Source organism: Lycorma delicatula, chromosome 2 (assembly GCF_047948215.1).
Source record: "Lycorma delicatula isolate Av1 chromosome 2, ASM4794821v1, whole genome shotgun sequence".
NCBI lineage: Eukaryota > Metazoa > Arthropoda > Insecta > Hemiptera > Fulgoridae > Lycorma > Lycorma delicatula.
The window spans coordinates 8,738,044-8,760,932 of NC_134456.1; the positions used below are offsets into that span (position 1 = coordinate 8,738,044).

Consider the following 22,889-nt stretch of genomic DNA (forward strand, 5'->3'; position numbering starts at 1 on the left):
TATTTAAAAATATTTTTGTTCAACAAATTAAATAAAGACACTTTTTTACAAGTAATTTTTCAAACATTTTGAAGAAAATATAGGTAATTTTTTGACGGAACATACGAAAAAAATAAATAAAAGTTATGAACGTTCCAAATTCTATCTATTTTCACTTCTTAGGGTTAAGTCCCTTAGGGTTAAAAATTAAAAAAAAAGTGTTATAAGGGAAAAAAAGTCGAAAAGTTGCATAACTTTCCCGGCTTTGCCGAGAAATAATAAAATATGAAATTGGTTACCGCCTTACCCCATGATTGTAGAGACCTAAAACTTATAAAATTAAGATCTCACGAAAAAAAAATACTTTGGTGTATTTTGAGACCTATGTTTAAACTGATTTGGAAATATTACACAATATCCCCAAAAATTTCAAAAATTATTTCCGGTAGTACCGCATTTCTTTGTCGATTTGGAGCCACAATTTAACAGAAGGTTAAATTGTGGCACTTGTTAGAAATCAAAATGGTTTTTTAGTGCTCCGTTTTGGAAATATATAAAGAAAACTTCTAAAATATTATATCCCTACCCCTAAGTCCGATAGACTTAAAATTTCAGTATTGTAAACAAATAATTAAGTACTAACACTATAAAGAATTTTAAGCTCCTAGGATGTCCCAACAAATAATTGAAATTTTCAAATGGCAGCAATTTTCTTACCCTCGTCTGATTATGTTGAAACTTTAATGGAATCAGTATCCGATTTGAGCCAAATTTCAAGTTGTAATGTTCAGGCAGTACGGAAATATTTATTAAAATACAGAGCAACATACGTAGATGCATACATAAATCCTACCCGAATGTTTCATGGATTTTTTGTGTTTTTCAGTTATAGGGGTCATGAAACAGAAATTTGCAAAAAAAAACACACCCAAATTTCTGACCAAATATTACAGCTTCTTTACCCCGTCCATTCTTGGACGAGTGGAAGGGGTACAGAAAAAAATTAATTATATTCTCATTGAAATTATGTACATATAAATAAGTAGATGTATAGATTTAAATAAACAAAAATGATTTTTAATAATACAGATTCAAATTTATCTTATTATAATACAATAAAAAGGGTAAAGTTTGATTAATTTAAATGAACATTTTTATAACTCGGTGAAAAGATCTATCAATAATGTAATCGTAAATAAAATAACATTTTTTCTATTATATTTTTCACCAAATGTAATATATATAATATAAGGTCAGTTTTTATTCAAAGGTACAACAATCTATAATAATATTCATACACAATAAAGATAAGGTTAGGTTACTTCAAAAAGTTGCAAATTGGAATGCGAGAATTCTTGTACATAAACAAACTAATAATAAAAAAAACAGCCAATACAAATAAATCACGTTTGAACAACAGTCGTTCGAAGAACTGACGGGTATGTTTGGAGGAAGAAAGGGAGGTGAGGTGAAGTTTGTAAAATTGAAGATAAGGAAGTACATCAGGCAGCCAAGTGAAAAGAAAACGCAATCGTTAGTCATCCATAGATGATATATGTCTGTTTTTAAACTAAACGACAAATCTACTAAAAACACACACACACACTTACAGCCGACACCATTATGAAATAAAAGAAGCTGCACAAAGAAGTTTCATATTATAAACTTCCTCATGAATCGGAACCCATAAATTCACAATAATAAAAGGTGTCCAAACAAGAACTCCGTGGTTTTAAATTAAAATTGCTTTATTAATTTAAAATTACAAATGTCCTTTTTTGATAGTATATCAGAAGGGAAGAGGGAAAAAACCCCTTTTTTTCTATTTTATCGTTTCTGGACTCGTACTCTTCAGTGATTCCACTACATTAGTATGTCAGTTTGGTTATGTTTTCAGCAATTTCCTTCAAGGGTGGTGGAAAATAAACTTTATTTCGCCAATCATCGTTATGCTTGATATATTCAGGCTGATCATTGATTTTTTTTTAATTTTAATTTTGCAAAATTATTTGTGAATACAGGTTAATAAAGCTGTATTTAATTGGCCAACAGGATCGTCTCGTATCTTAAAATTGTAATCAAAGAGTAGAATATTTTTACATAGCTATTCACTTCCATATATACATATTTTAATGTTGTACTTAATCCCAGCGAAGCTGAGGAAATTATACAACTTTTTTTTTTTAATTCTCCATAATGTTTTTGATCTATTTGCGTCTCCAAGTAATCCGTTGATGCAAGTGTAAACTACACTGTATTCAATTAGCTTATAGCGTGAAGAATAAACAAACGTTACGTTTGGGCGAGTTAGTTCGTTATGATTCTATTATCAGTATTCTATTCTAGTATCAGTGCCGATTCACAACGCGGCCATACCTATATACAACATTAGTGGTACCGGGTTTGTCAATGTTGGTCACTGGATTTTTTGAATCTAAATCTTTTTTTTTTTTTCTCTACTCTCCCCGACCGGATATCCATTTAAGTATACTCAGTCGGGGAGAGTGTCCTTCTACTCAAAGGGGGCGTCCCCCACCCACCGGCTTTACATCCGGCACGGCAGGTTGGCCCCCCCGGTCTTGGATCTTTTGTTTTATTTTTTGCCTGCCTCTAATTTCCCGCGATAGGGCCAAGGTCCGGCGATGCCGTTCCCCAGCCCCTCCGCAGGGAACCGGGTCTCGGTCTTTACGCCTATGCCTCTAACCGACGGTACCCACCCCACAAAGCGCCTAGACGCCCGCAGGGAGAAACACCGCCGGCCGGGACTCGGTCTTTTCTTTTATTCCCATCTCCCCTGGAGTGAATCTAAATCTACATGAGATTATCATAATGAGATGAACGGGCACGTCTTCTGAGAAATTGTTTAGCGATATTTTACCTGTTCTGGAAGATAATTCGGTTATTGTCTTAGACAACGCCCCTTATCACTCATGTAAAAAAGAAAACGATTCCAGCCGTGTCTTGGAAAAAAATGATATAAAACTGAGGCTAGTTCGAACGTGATTTTTGAAGAGGATGAACTTAAGGTACGATTATTTTTCAAAGGATTTTGCGTATTAAAGGCAATTTTCATGTTTATACAACTGATAAGTTAGGATCCAGTGGTAACAATGCTTCGATTATCTCCCTATCATTGTGAACTCAACTCAAGCAAGTTAATTTGGAAACAAATCAAAAGTTACGTAGCATCAGAAAATACTACTTTTAAAATACAGAGTGTCCCGTATAAAACGCAACCCAACCTTATATTGGTAGGTATTGAAATAATAAAAAGCCATGTGTAAATGTAAATGTAATTTTTATTATTACTATCCATTACCTTACATTTACAGTAAATGTTGGAAGTGGCCGCCATCTTCTTGAATACAAGTTTCAATTCTTTTTACAGCGTTTCTTGCAACCTTTTTCAAAGTTTGTGGCTGGATATTTAATACAGCTTGTTCAATATCGACTTTCAATCGTTCAAGTGTTCGTGGTTTGTTGCTGTAGACTTTTTCTTTGAGGTAACCCCGTAGAAAAAAATCCGCCGCAGTCAAATCTGGAGATCTTGGTGGCCACAAGCCTCGACCGATAACACGATTACCAAAGAATTCCTCGACGAAATCAGAAGTTGAACCTGCGTAGTACGATGTCGCACCGTCATGTTGTAGCCGGCAGTGTCTGTCTTCCTCTTCCAAGAGTACGATGAACTGAAATAAAATAGGCTGATATCGTTCTGCATTGATGGTGTACTCGAAAAAAATAGGACCGATTATTTTCTTCCGCGATATCGCGCACCACACGCCGGACTTCTGCGGGTGTAATTGTTTTTCGTGATAAACGTGGGGATTTTCAGCACTCCAAATTCTACTGTTTTGGCTGTTTACGTAGCCGTCCAAATGAAACCGTGCTTCATCTGTGAAAAATAACGAATCCATAACGTTAATTCCCTCACGCAGAAATCGACGGAACCGTTGACAATATTGTAGCCGTTTTTCTTTGTCGGGCTCAAGAAGTCGATGAACCGTTTGAACCCGATAAGGTCGTAATTGTAATCGTTTGGTCACCAGATGAACGGTTGATTTAGACAAATTAATTTCAGCACACAAACGTCTGATCGATTTATTTGGTGAGGGAGTAATCGGTCTTTGATTTCAGCGACTGTATCTGTATTCAACACTGACGCAGATCTTTTGTGTTCCTTGTTATTAACAGAACCGGTCTCTCTAAATTTTGCGACTAACCTTAATACTGATGTTTTGTTAGGAGCCGGTTTATCCGGGTACTTATGGCAAAACAAATCTTGCACTGCAACCACTGATTTCGTACTGAAGTACGACTCAACAATGAAAACACGTTCATCTATCGAAAACAACATCTTGTCTCTAGCAATACACTGAACGTTATGATTGCAGTGTTGTTACTAGCGGTAGTGTTATACTGCGTCGCCGCGATGTTTAGATGTTGGACGAGTCCATTTCAGTAACGAGTAGGGGAGTAAGCTTGACTTTTGAAATTTCATGGATGAGTGATTGATGGGTTGCGTTTTATATGAGACACCCTGTATCTGATGTTAAAAATTTATGCTTAAAATCTATAGCTAAAACGGTTCCGCAGGAATGATAAAACCGTATAAAACAAGTAACTGATACTGTTGAACCAAATTATTGGCAATTGGATAACATGATAGAAAATAACATTGAGCCTCCTCATTGTATCTCTTAATACTGACACCACTACTGATTTATCGCAATCAGATGACAAAAACAGATTTGAATTTATTTATCATAGAAAAAGTTCTATGATAAATTTCATTCAGATTAAATAATCTGAAATATTAATGAGCATTTCTTAGCGAACATTTTTATTAGTGGATAATTGACAACTTCAAAACTCACTCAAGCAAACTACGTAACTTTAAACAATTTTAATAAATAAAATACCCACGGGTCATCAAGTGTACCGAACAAGATAAGAAATATTTATCGATCATTTAACATGTATTAATTAATCTATTTAAATTTAAAAACATGTATAATTTTAAAAATATAATAGCGCGTGGTTACTGAATATTAACTTCGCATAGTTTCATTTACATGCATCTTGATTTACAGGACCGGGCGATGATACGCGCAAGCGTTTTTCGCCCTGGAAAACCCCCCCAAAAAAGTATTTACACGAAATGCTTGTGAATCGGCCGCCTGAAAACCGGTACTTGCGCAGTCTACTTAGCTGAATTCTATAAACTGACTGAATTACATATAAAACCTTACAGCATCAGATTGTAGAACTTTTGTTAATTTAAATATTAGAACATTTTTTATTTTTATATTTAAATTTTTTAAATTTATATGTGGTAAAATTTATAAATATGCAATTCCTGATAAGATTCTGGATATTCTAAGTGAGATAGAACGTACTTTAAAAAAAAAAAAAAAAATATTTGAACCATCTCATATAATCTTTAATAGTCAAGAGTAATAATAAAAATTTAAGTAATTTATAAAACATATATTATTAATAATTTTCCAAGAAAACCTGATACCGCAAGTAGATAATATATGTAAGCATATTAAAAAAAATGTTTAAATCATACCGAACATGTTTACGCCTACATTAAAAATAATAATTATTAGCTGGATGTGCTCTAAATACATTAATTAAGGTATAAGCACAAATACAATGGATAATAATAAATGATGGTACGTAATAATTGTAAAAAATAAATTTTAAGTAAATTTGAAAGAAGAGAACATTAAAACAACAATTAGTAACACAGGTACATTAAGCACTAATTAAATTAGGTTGTGGGGGGACTAAAACAAATAAAACTGTTGATACACCCAATTAACTTTGGTTACATTACATATGAAGTACATGTAATAACAGAGTCTTTGCAAAATTTAAAAAGGACTCATTTAGGACATCAATATAAGAATAAAATTCATGTGGCATTTTCCTTCTGCCCCAATTTTTTTTCAATAAAAATTTATCACTTAAGTACGGTTTGAAACACATTAATGAAATGTAAGGTATATATATATATATATATAAATAATCATAAAACATTTACAAGATAAATAAATGTGAAACATTTACCTTTAAAATTAAAAAAATGGGGACCGTTTAAAATGTTTAATCATTAAATAGTTAAGTAAACATTAATTTCATCGAATAACCTTTTTATTAAATAAAATGTTAAGTTTGTAACTGTGAAAAGAATGACACCTAATTTGTTCAAATCGGTTCATGAACAGTTTGGGATACGGTTGTAATTGTTAAAATGGATCACAAAAGTTATGCGCTTTTGACAATTTTGTATCTGTTTTCACTTTGTTCATTATTTTATTTTATAATGTGTACGTTGGAATCTATTCACCCAGTGACCAATAGTAAACCCATCGGGTTGGTCTAGTGGTGAATGCGTCTTCCCAAATCAGCTGATTTGGAAATCGAAAGTTCCAGCGTTCAAGTCCTAGTAAAGCCAGTTATTTTTACACAGATTTGAATACTAGATCGTGGATACCGGTGTTCTTTGGTGGTTGGGTTTCAATTAACCACACATCTCATGAACGGTCGAACTGATAATGTACAAGACTACACTTCATTCACACTCATACATATCATCCTCATTCATTCTCTGAAGAATTATCTAAACGGTAGTTACCGGAGGCTAAACAGAAAAAAGAAAAAGTGACCAATAGCAATTCCCTCCACATGGCCTAATGAGATGAGAATGATATCTATAACATGTAAATAAGGTGGAGTCTAGTACAGACTCCACCTGAGACATGTGTCTACCGTCTAGCATTAAAATCCATATGAAACAACTTACTTTTACTAGGATTTGAACTTCAGAACTTTGGGTTTCGAAAATCAGCCGTTAAACAACTGATTTGCGATGACGAGTTAATCGTCACGATACCAACCCGGTAGGCTGTTCACTAATTGAATTAAAAAGATTGATTACAATTTCTATTATTAGTAGTAATAGAACAGGTACAAAATTATCAGACTGCAAAATTTTTACGATGCACTATAACGATTTTAGGGATTCTTCAACTTATTTACTTTTTTAATCAGAATAAAAAAATACCATCGAAATTACCAGTATAAATAATAATAAAAATAATACTTCTGATAATTTAAAAAAAAAATTAATAATAATAAGAAGAGGAAGACGAATAAGGGATAAGAAGAATGGAGATTTGTGGAAACTATGATATTGATTTGCCACAAGTTCTGCCAGTTTCCAAAAGAGAAGCTCTCCTGTTTAGCCTCCGGAACCACCGCAAGGCATTACTTCAGAGGATGAATGAAGATGATATGTATGAATGTGAATGAAGTGCAGTCTTATACAGTCTCAACTCTTCCTGAGATCTGTGGTTAGTTGAAACCCAACCACCAAAGAACACCGAAATAGTATTCAAATCCGTATAAAAGTAACTGCGTTTACTATGACTTGAACGCTGAGACTCTCGCTGGTTTAGCGAAGACGCGTTCACCACTAGACCAACCCGATGGGTTGATCTGCTGTGGTTAATGTTAACCGTGGTTAATGATTAATGTTAAGAAAAGCCCTGCTGTGGTTAATGCTAACGGTGGAGGGCCGCATCGACTTGAAGAATATATAACGGGGATTATCCGAAGTTTATATTCAAAATGCTTTCCGACGACTGATTTTTTATTATATAAACAACACCCATATATTCAATGATATCTAGAAGACTGAGAACAGCGTCGAAAGCTCTTTAGTCGTACATGGCAAATCCCACTTTTGGAGCCTATCCACAATAATCAGTGTCCAAACAGAGGACTTATAAGCAATTCAATAAGCTTTTCGTTTTGTATTTTATTACAACGAAGAGAATGCTTCTCTGCTCCGATTCCTTAAGTGCAATCACTGCCTTAAATAACTGATTCACGCATGAAGCGTTTGATCAAGACATATTAACAGGAATTAAAAATCTCAAAGACAATGGTAAACAATGCATCTTGATTTGGACACTTGGCCATTTCGGTATTCCTGGTAATGAAGCATCTGATAAAGCAGTCAAACAAGTGGCAAACAGAAAAGAAATCGATATCACTTTGGTTCGACTAGATGACCTTAAAAACTAAATCACACAGATCATTAGAAAAGAATGGATAAGTATGTGAAGTGCGCTTACAACGAAGCTTAATTCCATTAAGAATACTCCGCTTCCCACAAAATCAAGAAATGCTTTAACCCATAGAGAACAAGTAGGCCTTGTAAAATTTCGAATAGGTAATACTAGACTTACTTCGACCTACATGCTAGCAGTATAACAGAGACCAATATGTGAAACCTGTGACACACACCTCACAGTGAAATATATAATAGAAGAGTGCACTTGAATAGACACCCCTAAGAATGAAGTTAAAGCTAACCAGAAATTTGGCTTTCGATTTATCATATAATGATAAAAGAGAAAGAAAATGATCAAGTTCTTAGGATAAGTGGTTTGTTAAAGCCACTATGTTTCATTAATAGGATTACTTATTGAAGTTACTTTTACTTGTGTTTTGTGGTTTCTCTTGCTTTTGTGTTTTAGTGTTGATGACGAATTTTGTTAAGGATATGTTTTTAATAACTGCGGGTCCTTTACACCTGCTTTTATAGTTTTGAAGAAATTTTTATGCAAATGTATTGCATATTTTAAGTGACAAGGGCCATATACACCTTTGTCATGTAGGTTTTCCTGGGGTTTTATAGTTTTACGACAAATTTGTTTATCCTGATCATCTGCTTAACAAGATCGGTCTTTTGACCTAGTCGTTTTTATGAAGGTGGGAAATGTTGCAATGACTATAGTAGTCGATTCCCACTATATTAATAAAAAAAATATATGTATTTCGAAAACCTGACGAACTCCCTCAACCCTAGAGAAACTTTTATTTTCCCGAAGAATAATCAGAATTCCTAAAATTTACAACCACCAAACGCAGAAAAAATAAAAGAAATAATAAAATCAATTGATACAAGAATCTGTTTCTACAGCGAAGAGAGAAAAAAAGGAAATTTACCAATTCTCTTGAACAGATGGACGGAAGAAAGGAAACAACTGATTGAAAGAGTAAAAACCTTTTGGGAAAAGAAAAATAAGTCAAACCTATTTAAATTAGATTCTTATTGAACAGAACAAAAAAACCTGCATATACAATGAAAATTTTATTTTTATGATCCTTTATATGTTTTGATAATTTCAATTTTGTAAAATTTTATTTTTGATTAAAACAATGTAACCGGAGACCAGAATTCATCAGATTTTTAAATTAAAATTTGAGCTATACGATCAAAATTTTAATTTTAAATAAAATCCCTAAAATTATTTTGTAGTTATTTTACTTTCCTGGCGAATCCAGGATTTGGATTATAATAAACTACATTCCAGCTATATATATATTTTATTACGGGAAAAGTATGGTGATCATCCCAAAAATGGGGTATCGGGATTTTAGCAAATCCGTAAGTTTTACGGTCCAACTAGTTCATCTAGACCAAAAAAACACGTGTACATATGTATGTGCGTATGATTGTGGCAGTTCTTCTGGCTTCATATATCAGGACTGACGAACTGATTTTATTTAACTTTAACTCAAATATTTTTATATGTGAAGAGGTAATGATCATATTACATTTTTTTTCAAAACTCGTTAAGGTGGTGGGAGAATATCGCAGAAAATCGATTTTCATTTTATTCAGATGCATTTTAGAGAAAAATGTATTAAAACAAATTGGTTACCTACAATACATATATAGTAATAAAAAAAAATTTCAAATATCAACCCCCAACTCTTAAAGTTTAAATATATGTTCCTTGTTCCTTTGCTCTGTCACCCTTCAGTTTAAATATTTTTCAATGATTTTTTGAAAGTATATACTCCACACATAGGTTATCAAGAAATTCTGCAATTTTAAAAAATTAAACGCTCCGGACCTAAAATGCAGAAATATTCTTTTAAAATCTGTTTTAATATTAGCCACTATGACTGGGATGTTAGATTAAGAGAAAACTTTACTAAGCATATTTCTTAAGTTTAACCTATATATACCTACGAATATTCTTAGAAAAAAATTATTAAAATTTATTCCTCACCTCGAAAAAATAAAAGATTTTTTTTTTTGCTGTAACTCTTTTAGATTTTAATAAATTTTTTTTTTAATTTTCCTTCATCATCTAAAGGGCAATTAAAATTAAAGTAGCTTTCACATCTGTGCCTATTATATTCGACCCAAAATGAGAAGTAATTTTTTATATTACTTTTAAAAAAATTATAATTTATTTTTTAAATATTTAAACAATTTTCTTTTAAATTTATTTATTTTATTTTGTAAAATTATAATTCGACCATTAATGTTTTTTTCTTCTGTTTAGCTTCTGATAATCACCGTCAGCTATTACTTCAGAGGATGATATGTATGTAAGTGAAGTGTAGTCTTGTACAGTGTCACGTCGACCATTTCTGAGATGTGTAGTAGAATGAACCACAACCACCAAAGAACACCGGTGTCCGCGACCTTATATTCAAATCCGTATAAAAGTAACTGCCTTTACTAGGATTTGAACGCTGGAACTCTCGACTTCCAATCAGCTGATTAGCGAAGACGCGTTCACCACAAGACTAACCCGGTGGGTTCACCATTAATCTTTGAATTGCAACAACTTTCCGGAGCCAGAAAGTTTTTGTAAAAATTTGGAACGGTCAGATTTTGCAATGAAAAAGCTGTGCAACCTGTTGTATGAGTTGACCGGCGTAGCCGAGGAAGTCATGCAATACTTTTCCGGCATTTTTTTTATTTAGTATCATTACATACCTTTTATAATATGTGTCTATAATTTAAATAACAATATGGATATTAATCACATCTATTTTTTACTTAATAATTGTGCATTTTGTGATACTGCTCTGATCAAGTTTTACCAGGGTTTCCGTTGATCCATCCAGGCAATGCTGAGGCAGTTACTTAGATCTATATATTATACTATTATGCACTGATCAGAATAAAAAAAACATATATTTATACATGTATTAATCATAAAAAGTCATTATACTTTAATTATCATAAACAGTATACTTTAATTTTAAAACATAGCAAAATTAATTTTAAACAAAGTTAAATTGAATAAAAAATATCAAATAAAAAAATGAACGAATAAATTAACTTTTTATTACATTACATACATATTATTATTATTATTATTACTAAATATTTATTTAACATCTTGTTTATCACAACAGGACTACAGAATTCTTTCAATTTATTAACTGCCAATCACTGATTATAATTGTATAATCTGTAATGAATAACAATAACTTGGCCTGATAACTATCATTAATTAGCGTATGTAATTAATGACTACGTAACTATATATATATATAAAACAAGGCTTAATTAAGTAAGTGTAATTAAGTTTGTTGTACGAATGTGTTCATATTTTTACGGTTTGGTAATTTTTTATTAAATAAACTATAAATTTATGAACTCAGGTCTACAATTTAATCAATATTACTGTATTAAGATAACGGCTCACGTTATCTCACAGAATACTTTTACTTTCCTGGCATCAGCTCTTGAATTATGCTGCAAGGAGTATATAATAATCAGTGAAAAAACGGGTTATGTTTTTCTATATTTCTCAACTTTTCATAACCCAGGGACCCAAACAAAAAAGGTGGAGGGAGGGTAATGTTTTTACGTACGAATGTATGCACGTGCGTTGGCGTGTTTGAAGCTTAATAACCTTTGACGAGATTTTGATGAAATTTGACACAGAGTATATATGGGGCAATTTGCTGGTAAAGTATGGGTTCAATATCTCCAAGGGGTGGGGTAGATAGTTTCCTTGGAAATATTTTCTCAAAATTTTGCAAACATAACCCCACTTTATATTAAGCTCAGTACGTGGGTACATGTTTATCTTACTATTAAAAAAAAAATTTGTCACAAAATTCTCTCCTTTCCCCAAAAATTGAAAAAATCTAGCATCTTATTTATTACATATTATTTAACCAAACTTTTTTTCTATTTTCTAAGCATAGAAATAGTGTAAGTGGCACAAAAAGGCATTGGGGACAATATTGGTGTTGGGGGAGCCAATCAAATTTTAAAAATTATCAATTCATTTTTAATTCTTTAAAACTTTTTTTTTACTTTATTTAAACTTTTAATAATAATATTACAATAAAATTTCATCATAATTGATTCCTAACCCAAAAAAAAAAAAATGTTACCCAAATTTTTATTGATTGGACATATTTCAGTGAAACTTTTTAACAACATTTTTTTTTTTGTCTTCTGTCATTTGACTGGTTTGATGCAGCTCTCCAAGATTCCCTATCTAGTGCTAGTCGTTTCATTTCAGTATACCCTCTACATCCTACATTCCTAACAATTTGTTTTACATATTCCAAACGTGGCCTGCCAACACAATTTTTTCCTTCTACCTGCCCTTCCAATATTAAAGCACCTATTCCAGGATGTCTTAGTATGTGGCCTATAAGTCTGTCTCTTCTTTTAACTATATTTTTCCAAACGCTTCTTTCTTCATCTATTTGCTGCAATACCTCTTCATTTGCCACTTTATCCACCCATCTGATTTTTAACATTCTCCTATAGCACCGCATTTTAAAAGCTTCTAATCTTTTCTTCTCGGATACTCCGATCGTCCAAGTTTCACTTCCATATAAATCGACGCTCCAAACATATACTAGAGTTTTCCTGATGTTTAAATTAGTTTTTGATGTAAACAAATTATATTTCTTACTAAAGGCTCGTTTCGCTTGTGCTATTCGGCATTTTATATCGCTCCTGCTTCGTCCATCTTTAGTAATTTTACTTCCCAAATAACAAAATTCTTCTACCTCCATAATCTTTTCTCCTCCTATTTTCACATTCAGTGGTCCATCCTTGTTATTTCTACTACATTTCATTACTTTTGTTTTGTTCTTGTTTATTTTCATGCGATAGTTCTTGCGTAGGACTTCATCTATACCGTTCATTGTTTCTTCTAAATCCTTTTTATTCTCGGCTAGAATTACTATATCATCAGCAAATAATTTAACAACATAGTAAACGTAAACACATCAAACAATTTTTTTTGAGAGGTAATTTTAGGGGTAGGGGAGCAGAAAAAATAATAATATATTTTTTTGTATATATATTATTTTTCCACGATATACTACGAATAAATAATTAATGCCAGGAAAGAATAACAACTTTTTTGTCACCTTTTTTTAAGTACCTTTTTCCCAAGTAACTTAAAATAAAACAAAGACGTAATAATTTTTAAATGGGTAGTATGTTGGCCGTGCCTGATCTAGCGTATAATGTAGTATTCTTCGAAAATTTTTGTTACATATCATATTTAGTTGTTTGAAGGTACATTCTATCAGTACTGCCTCTAATTGTGCATTAATTAGCTTGGAAAAAATTAACTTGGTGAATAAAAAAATTATTAAACATATTTCAATTTTGTGAACGAAATTTACATGTTTTGCTTTTTTTTTATTATACAACTTTTTTTTCTACAACAGAATTAATTTTTGAAACAAAGAAAATTATGAATTTTAATTCAAAGTCATGAATTAAAAATAATAGATCAAAATCTTTTTTCATTAACTTCAAACATTATCAAAAATTCAAAAAATTAAGTGTATTTTAAAGAAAAATTCGAAAATAATTATATAAATTAAACTGCACATTATTTTGCATGATACTCTCGAATTTCGTCATAGAAGTTCTTATAAATGACTAATTACGATTTAGAACTAGAGAATGATCACTCATATGATTTGCATTGGGAATTAACGTCTTTCAAAAGCAAGTAAACAAGTAGAACACTCGCTTATGAATCATGAATTATTAGGATTTATGAAGTTGTTTAAAGTATGAAATCGGACAGGTAAGAGTTTTTGCATTTTCAATTTACATATTTGAGAAAATTGACGTATTTTTTATTATATGATTTGTGTTATAAGTATATATACAAGTATATAAAAAAATTGTTTATCTCTAATTTTTTTCTCGATGATTTCATATTTATTTATTAAAAAAGTTATATCGTTTAGTTAAAATATAAGTAGAGGAATAAAATATTTAACATTTATGAATATTTAATATTCAATATATCGGAATAAAATATTTAACGGTGTATATATTGTTGTAATTGAGACAATGAATCAGGAAAAATATATAACAATTATTATCTCGCCTTTCATACACATCTGTACGTTTTTGATTCAGACAATGTCTTTTTGAAGAACTATAAATAAATAAATAAATTGTTGAATTCTGAGTTACGATTTTTTGTGTTTTCAATTGACGGTAAACTCTCGCCGAAAAACCTTAACAATTTTATTGTTTTGGGAGTTTGGATTATTTTCACAAACATCATCGCGTACTTACACATCGCTTATTTACAACTAACAATCCGTCATTACAAAATGATATTATAACCGAAACATGTTATTGTAACGTTAACTTGTTAAAATAAATTGTTGTTATTCGTACTCGATCAAAAAACATAATGAGAGCAGACGCTATGTGAGAAATGTAACTAGAATAAAATTTTCCCCTGACATACACTTACACTCTTTATAGTGTAATATTTTTAATTAAAATATATCCGAAGTAAACTGTACTTTGCATAATTTTATCGACCCGGGCTGAAAGTAGACGATATTCGACAATCTCGTAAGTATACTGTGTTTACGGAAAAATAAGCCCCACAACGTCTATGCCTTTCTACTATTATATAAAACATATTATGATCGTTTTGAAATCCTATAGAGGAAAAGGATCTAATCTAACTGATCTATCCTATCAAATATTACGTATACTGAATTTGAGGATAAATAACTCAAAAATTAAATATAAATTTTCATAAATAAAAATGTAACCTATTTAGCTTTTTCTTATTGATTGTAATAAAAAGGTTTTTTATACACCATTTTAAGTTTTTTTTACACGTTTTAAGTTAATCACAAACATTGGATTTATCATAATAATTACTACAACTTCCCTCAAACGATACGGTAATGAATCTTTTAAAGATGAAATTCCTGCTGAATTTAAGCAGTTTATATCCGGTAAATAACTTAAAATCGAACCGAGTCGGGTCGAACTATTGTTATTCGATTGTCATCTTAAACGTTGCAACCGTCGCTGTTATTATTAGCGCCACTATTGACTGTAAATGTAACTAATCTATTGTTGTCAGTTGTCAACTGTTCATGCTTCAAGGCAATGATGTAAATGATGTTTGAATGACGATAAAAGATGCCATAAAAACAGCATCTGAAAAACAATTGGCTTCATTAAAAGGTAATAAAAAAGAACCGACTGTAAAAATTAAAGAAAAATACAAGAAGAGAAAGGATGAAGAAGATGAGATATTCTACAGAAAATAGTATTAATGAATTAAGAAAAATAATAAAAAAGATAGTAAACTAATATGACTTTCAAATGGATGTTCAAGTATAAAAGATTTAGAAAGAAAACAACTGTATGAACTCATGAATAAAAGAGTAAAAACCAGTGGCGGCTCGTAGCTAAAATTAGTGGGGGTGTTACTCCAGAAAATCTTTTTCCGATCCTTTTCAAGGCTACGGTTAAAGATTCCTGTAAAATAAAAGAACCGCAAAAAATGAATCAAATAGAATATCTGGACGCAAGATAATAATATGATTATATACTTTATCACATTCAAGTATATGGTACACAATTTTTAAGCACAACACACGCAGAGTAAAAAAAAAACTACCTTCCACCAGCTCACCAGAGTCGGCACTACGGGAGCGACAGTGCTCTCTCTCCCTCGCAGCTTCGGGTGCAACTTCCTGTGTGCTCATGCGCACGACAGCCAAACACCACGCCGCTGGAACTGTCAAGCCCATACAAAGATTATTGTATATTTTTCATAAACTGGGGGATGGCTACTGACATTAAGCTTAAGGATTATATATTGCACAAGTATAAAGAAAGAATTAAAGAAAAAAAAAAAGACTCATTATATTAAATGTTATCGATAATATCAAGTGGTAAAAGTGGTGCTGCGGTTCCACAGTGCCTATACACGAGCCGCCACTGGTAAAAACAATAATATGGAAAAGTGGTGAAGGAGTAGAGATACAAAAGTTGCCAGTAAAGATGTGAATACGTTATACAAAAATGGAAGAGATACACAAAAGGGAGAAGAAATATACGGAAGAATTATACAAACCAAATAGAAAGCCAAATGATCATCCCATAGAAGATCAAAATGAAACAAAAAGAGAATGAAATAGGAGCAGGAATCTTAAAACCAGACATATACCACCTGAGAAACTTAAAACCGAACAAAGCCGGCTCGAATTGCAGTTATTTGATTACCAACTATACTAGCGTCGTTACTGATTGTATATTTAACAACTCTCGACTACTGTCAGTTGTAAACTGTGTTGTAAAGTTGTAATGTTTCAATGAGTATAATTTCTTTCTTTGAAATTTTTTTTTCTAAAATGCCTTATTGGCTCAAAGAAAGGAATCTTACGGCGTTCTGGATCTTTTCAAGAAACTCGTAAAATATTTGTGGAATGTCAGTAGTCCAACAAAGAATAACATATACGATTTGATAAAAAATTGATATACAATAGGACTGATTTCAAAATAGGGTAACTTCTGTTAGTATATTAGAGGCCCAATCCGACATTCAAAGAAGAATTTCTGCTGGCGTGATTAAATCTATACGTTATTTATCAAAAAAACAGTGAAAAATAGATACCTTGCCGTAAGATTCTTTATAATTTAAATTTTATGCCGTATCGGGTAACAACTGTGCAAAGAATTAAGAGAATAGACAGACCGTAATTAATTAATTATTGTAAATGGATTCTCAAAAAATATTTGTCGATGGACAGATAGATCCGTTGCTGTATTTCATGTCGGATAAGGCATTTTTTTTGGTGGGGAGGGGGCACAACAAAGGTGCCCCTTAACGCTCGAAAGCAATGATTTTACAATATATAAATCAATTTTTAACATATGTTTTAAATATAACGATATATAAACTAAATACCAGAAAAAAATTACTGAAGAACTCTATTAGATATTGGAATATACATGTCCGGATTTAAGAAAGAACAAGGTATTCGATAACATCCTTAGATTGTTTCTTACAATATTTCGGATGATAGCTCCTAATTTAAATTTCCGACGCAACTCCGCATAACACACGCAGTCCACAAGGATGTGGTGTATCCTTAGCTGGCAGTTGCAGCTAACGCAAACGGTTGCACCGGTCCGATTCATTAGATGTCCATGTGTTAGTATGCCCTATTCGCAAACTACAAATAATTATAACCTGCTCTTGACGGTTATTCCGGATTGAAAAGCTCACTGGCAGCACAGTACCCTTAATTTACTGAGTTTATTATCTACTGTAGCAGTCCAGTCACTTTACCACCTTCCTCGTACAGTTTGTTTAACACGATTAATAAAATGTGCAGAAATAACACGAACGGTGAAAGACGGTTGGCTACATGCGTCTTTAGCAGCAGAATCCGCACGTGGCCGTCTGGGAATCCGAGATTACCACGCGGCTGAGAAACTCACTTGTGAGTTACGACGGTTCAATTTAACGATTGCATTATGAATTTCGGTGACGGCTGAATGTCTAGAATACAAATCTTCTAAAGCATTAATTCTCAAACTTTTTCGCTCTCCGCCCACATTGAGAATCAAACATTTTCTAGCGCCCCCCAAAATTTTTAAACTTACTGATACAAATAAATATGAAAATGAAAAGGTTTTGATCTAGATGATCTAGCTTTAATGACAAATTCTGAGGTTTTTAATGCAGCGTTGCATTTTTTGAATTTTGTTCATTTTGTGCCCAGATATTGAAATCGTTAATGATCGAGACTATAACATGATCTTAGGTTAAGATGAGAACGGATGATACATGTTACTTTCTCAATCTTTAAAAATTTCAATGCCTCGGCACAAAATGAAAGAAAGCCGAAAACTGCAACGCTAAGTTAAAAACCTCAAAATTTGTCATTAAAGATAGATCATCTAGATCAAAATCCTATCACTTCCATATTTATTTGTATCAATACATTGCTTAGATCGAGAAATATGCAGCATTAAAAACAAAAGTAGCATTTTCTCTTTAAAGTGAAATACTTCGGTTCAGAAAAATCGTAGAGGCATACAAAAAAGAGAGATTAAAGCTAAAGTCTTAAGCTATTAAACGATTTTAATGCAGTTTACTGAGGAATTTTCGTCTCTCCCATGCGGTCAATCAAACACGAAGAAAAACCTTCAAATTATTAAAATTTTCTTCCCGCCGATTTTTTTTTAATTTGATGATTTTTGAAATCTGAAGTATACTGTAAAAAAAGTAGAGTATTCAAGCTTTAATTTTTTCTTATTCGTCTCTCTAAGCCTATTGATTGCAAAGTTACATTAGTTTGAATACAATCATTTTTTATCATAAAATACAGTGTCCCTTTATTTTTTGTACTAGTGTAGTAGGTATTTCATTTTAGCTTGAAATATCAGGAAAACATCATTTTTGCTTATTTTATTTTAATCAGCCATCGGCTTCCTAGACTGCCAGAACGCCCCCAATTTTCTGTGGGCCTTCTACCGTCCTTCCTGAAGGCCTTCATCGCCCAAAAGGGGGCGTATTGCCCACTTTAAGAACGAATGTTCTAAAGCGTGGAATGCACTAAACGAATCGCTACAAATAAGGATGTGACTGTATTTTGAATGAATGATATTAAAAACCTTATTGATGGCGTACAATTCAGCATTGTAGACACTTGTAACACTAGGTAGACCGAACACATACTTCCTGTTATTTACAACAAAAGCGCATCCAACGGTATCATTTTGTTTCGACTTATCCGCCGAACAAGGCATGGTTTCATTTATCTTCGCATGTTAATCGAAAAACACCAATTATTGAGCGACTGAAAATCCTTACCAAATGTTTGAGTGTTCAATTCAAAATGAGAAATAGTGTACTGCCTGATAATCGTATAACTGGGCCTTGACTGGATTGACAAAAAAAAAGTGTAACGTATAATTTTTTAAGGATTTTATACTCGGTTAAAAGATCGTGAAAAAGACTTCTTGCAACAAGACCTGCAAAGTGTTACATATCAAAACTTTCACTAGCACGTTTTCATGCGCCTTTTACAGAAGAACTATCAGTAGACGGCGGTGGCCTTTACGTTCCCAGGATTTGCCTTATTGCGGTATTTTTCTTTGGGACTATTTGAGGGATAAATTTTACGAATCGAATTCTCACACAGCCGATGAACTGAATACTAACATTCAGCAAGAAATCGACGCCATTGATAAAAATGTTTTGCGTAAGATTATTATAAATCCGATCCTCTTAGCACAAAAGCGTAACATTACGCAAGGCGCTCACTTATGTATACTGAAACCTAGCAATGACGAAGCATTGCTGGATCAGCTAGTATAACTTTTCTTTTTCCTGTTTAGCCTCCGGTAACTACCATTTTAGATAATTCTTCACAGGATGAATGAGGATGATATGTATGAGTGTAAATGAAGTGTAGTCTTGTACATTCTCAGTTCGACCGTTCCTGAGATGTGTGGTTAATTGAAACCCAACCACCAAAGAACACCGGTATCCACGATCTAGTATTCAAATCCGTGTAAAAATAACTGGCTTTACTAGGACTTGAACGCTGTAACTCTCGACTTTCCAAATCAGCTGATTTGGGAAGACGCGTTAATCACTAGACCAACCCGGTGGGTTTCAGCTAGTATAACTATAAAAACACAATATAAATATTATAACTATAAAGTAATATAATAACTACAATATAAGAACTATTATAACTATAAAACACAGTATAAATATTAGAAACACATCCAGGTTAGGATCTTAGCATTTCCATTTGCGTTTTGGTTATTTTAGTGCTCTTTATGTTACGAGTCTTTCTTTCTCCTGTTTAGCCTCCGGTAACTACCGTTTAGATAATACTTTAGAAGATGAATGAGGATGATATGTATGAGTGTAAATGGAGTATAGTCTTGTACATTCTCAGTTCGATCGTTCCTGAGATGTGTGGTTAATTATTACGAGCCTAAATTACCATATCTGTCATGCAATATTTCTGATGATGATCGAATATATATTTCGAATCGTGGTTATATAATCTAAAATTCATTATAGTCACAAAATAGATAAAAAAAGGGTCTAAAAAACTGTTAAATCCTAAATGTAACCTTGTATAAGGAAACAAATGTTTTTTATTAAATTTGTTGATTACCTTTAACAATTTTCTTGAATACTTTATTTAAGAAAGTTTTTTTTAGGTAAATCCTAATAAAAATTTGTTTCCAGAACTTTAAACTACAACTCGTGAAATCTAAAATCCAAAATCTGATTGCTAAAAAATTTTAAATAATAATATTTAAAATGTCATTCTTGAAATCATTTAATTTTTTTTTTTTAATATATATACATAATAATGTTTTAAATAGATCACCCCAATCTTAAATCACTTAATTTTATACTTTTCCATTTTTAATGTTTCATATAAAGAAATGATATTCTGTAACAACATCTGTAGACATGTGTTGTCTTCTTAATTAATTAAAATACTATAAATTATTGAAGTGAAGTTACAATATGCAATTTTTTTGTTAAATCTTTTTTCATCCATTATTACTTACTGGATGAGGGGATTGTGTTCCCATCTTTTTTAAGCCATTCAATTATTGCGTCTTAGCGATTTATAATTTAACAAGGAAGATGGGATGGAAAAATATTACCGGAATCAAATATGATACCAGCTCATTTATAAATCTAACCGCTACACCAACAGATGGACGGCTTTAATATTGGATTTTATCTTAACGAAAACAGCTGATTATAAATATCGGCTTTTCCCGAAAACAATACATTCTTTATTTCAACATTAATAATGATTTATCGTTGGATTGGTCAGCAGCGTGTAATTGGCTTGTAGATCTCCACACAACTGACGGTAGTTTTACAGATGCATAGCGATTATTTCGACGCCGCTTCAATTGTAATGATGCAGTGTCACCATGTTTCGTTTTTTGAATACCAGTGTTTCAAAGATTTACACATATGTATAAAGTTTACTAGTGCAGGAATTAAATGATATCAGTCGAGTTAATCGTATACCTTTTTTCCGGCAACTTTTGAATCTTAAAAAACGTTAATGAAATCGTTTTTCACTATACAATGAGACACGTGAAACATTTCCATTTATGAGTGGATAGAATATGCGGAGAAAAAGCTTACGGTCTAGTACCGTATGATGCGCGATACCATCTTTGGGAATAATGTTCAACATCTCTTCGAGTAGAATAATTGGAATACTGTTACCGGCACGTAAGGACGATGTTCGAAAAATTGAAAAATGTTTGTCTTCCGAAAGAGAAGCGAAATCGGAAATCAATCCAGACATATGGTTTAAACTAAGGAGCGGTCATACGTTAGGCTATCGATGAATACAATTAAACGATTGTTTCCAAATAACGTTGTCTTCTTTCACGGTGATATTTCTTTGGTCACGCGATCTCCAGATCTCACAGCATGCGGTTTTTTTGTCAACCTATTTGCGAAGTAAGATTATCCATTATCGATTCTCATGAAACTTTGGGAGAACTTAGAAGAAAAAATTCGTCACGAAGTACAGAAATTCCTGCGGTTATGTTATTATTTCTTATGATGAAAAATATAAAACGTTTAAAGAACAGCATACTTGACAAAATAGTGGCTGTCTCCAGGTTGTAGTATATACAAAAGTTAAAACGTTTGCAGTTGAATGCTGTAAATTTAATCCCAATTTGTAGTTTATATTTTAAATATATCAATTTCCAAAAAAAAATATATTTTTAAATCTTCTGTTTTATTGGATAACCCGTTACATATGCAGAGATCATTCTTACATTCAAAGTATTTTTCAGGCTAAAATTAAACAAAATTGCTTAGAGTAAAACATTGGTAAAGTAAAAATCGGGTGGGGTTCTGTCGGGCGCACGGCCGTTCGTTTAACGTGAAACGTTACAGACCTTGGATGAAGTTCCTTCGAGCTACAGATCGACCAACTTATCTCTCATTTAGAATTAAATGAGAGAGCCACCATCGTATTATTTTTAAACAAAACTGAAAGTCTTCAATGGAAAATTTTAGTTCCTTCATTTGGCCAACTCTAGTGATAAATTGGTCGGTCTGTATGTCAGCGAGTCACTTTTGGTGTATCAGATTTAAATAAAAACGAGACATTGACTGCGTACTAAATCTAATTTTAACATAAAACAGACACTAAATGGTACATGATATTTATTTCTAATAATATTCGACGACAATTTTGTTCAACGTCGGTCTGATATGAGAGATAAGAAACTCAAGGCATAATAAGCACCGATAAAGGTGCTCGCGCCATGCCAGCTTTGCGATACTCCCGAAACAGTCTCGCTCGCTCGGCACCGGACATCTTGGTACCTGTGCGTGGCGCATAACTTCCCTTTCCAACGATATGCGTAATTTATGTTTCCGGCTGGCTTTTGCGCGGACTGAGGCTGACATATTGAATTTTTATGCTTTTATACACGTTTATTTTAGTTTTTTACACATAAATATTGTCCAAAAAACACTTATTATTTCTTAAATCGATCAAACTCGACAATATGCTAACAGAAAAACATGAATCACCGCGCTTCCACGTCTAAGTCCTAAGCTACACTGAATGGAAATGAGCGACAGCGCCAGTTTTGGCCGATCTGCGGTGTGCTCCCTCCCCGCCAACCCGCTCGCCAGTGACGCAAACACAAATTCGTATCGGCGAGCTGTCCATTTAATTTACAAAATGACCCCGCATTTACGTCTCTGTGACTAATAGTCAGG

The 22,889-nt window shown here is 32.5% G+C and overlaps 1 protein-coding gene across 2 annotated transcripts in view; it reads right to left on the reverse strand.

The window, feature by feature from the left end:
- The window catches only part of LOC142320462 (breast cancer anti-estrogen resistance protein 3 homolog), a 416,915-nt gene that overhangs the window by 309,040 nt on the left and 84,986 nt on the right, over positions 1-22,889 (reverse strand). The window lies entirely within an intron of this gene.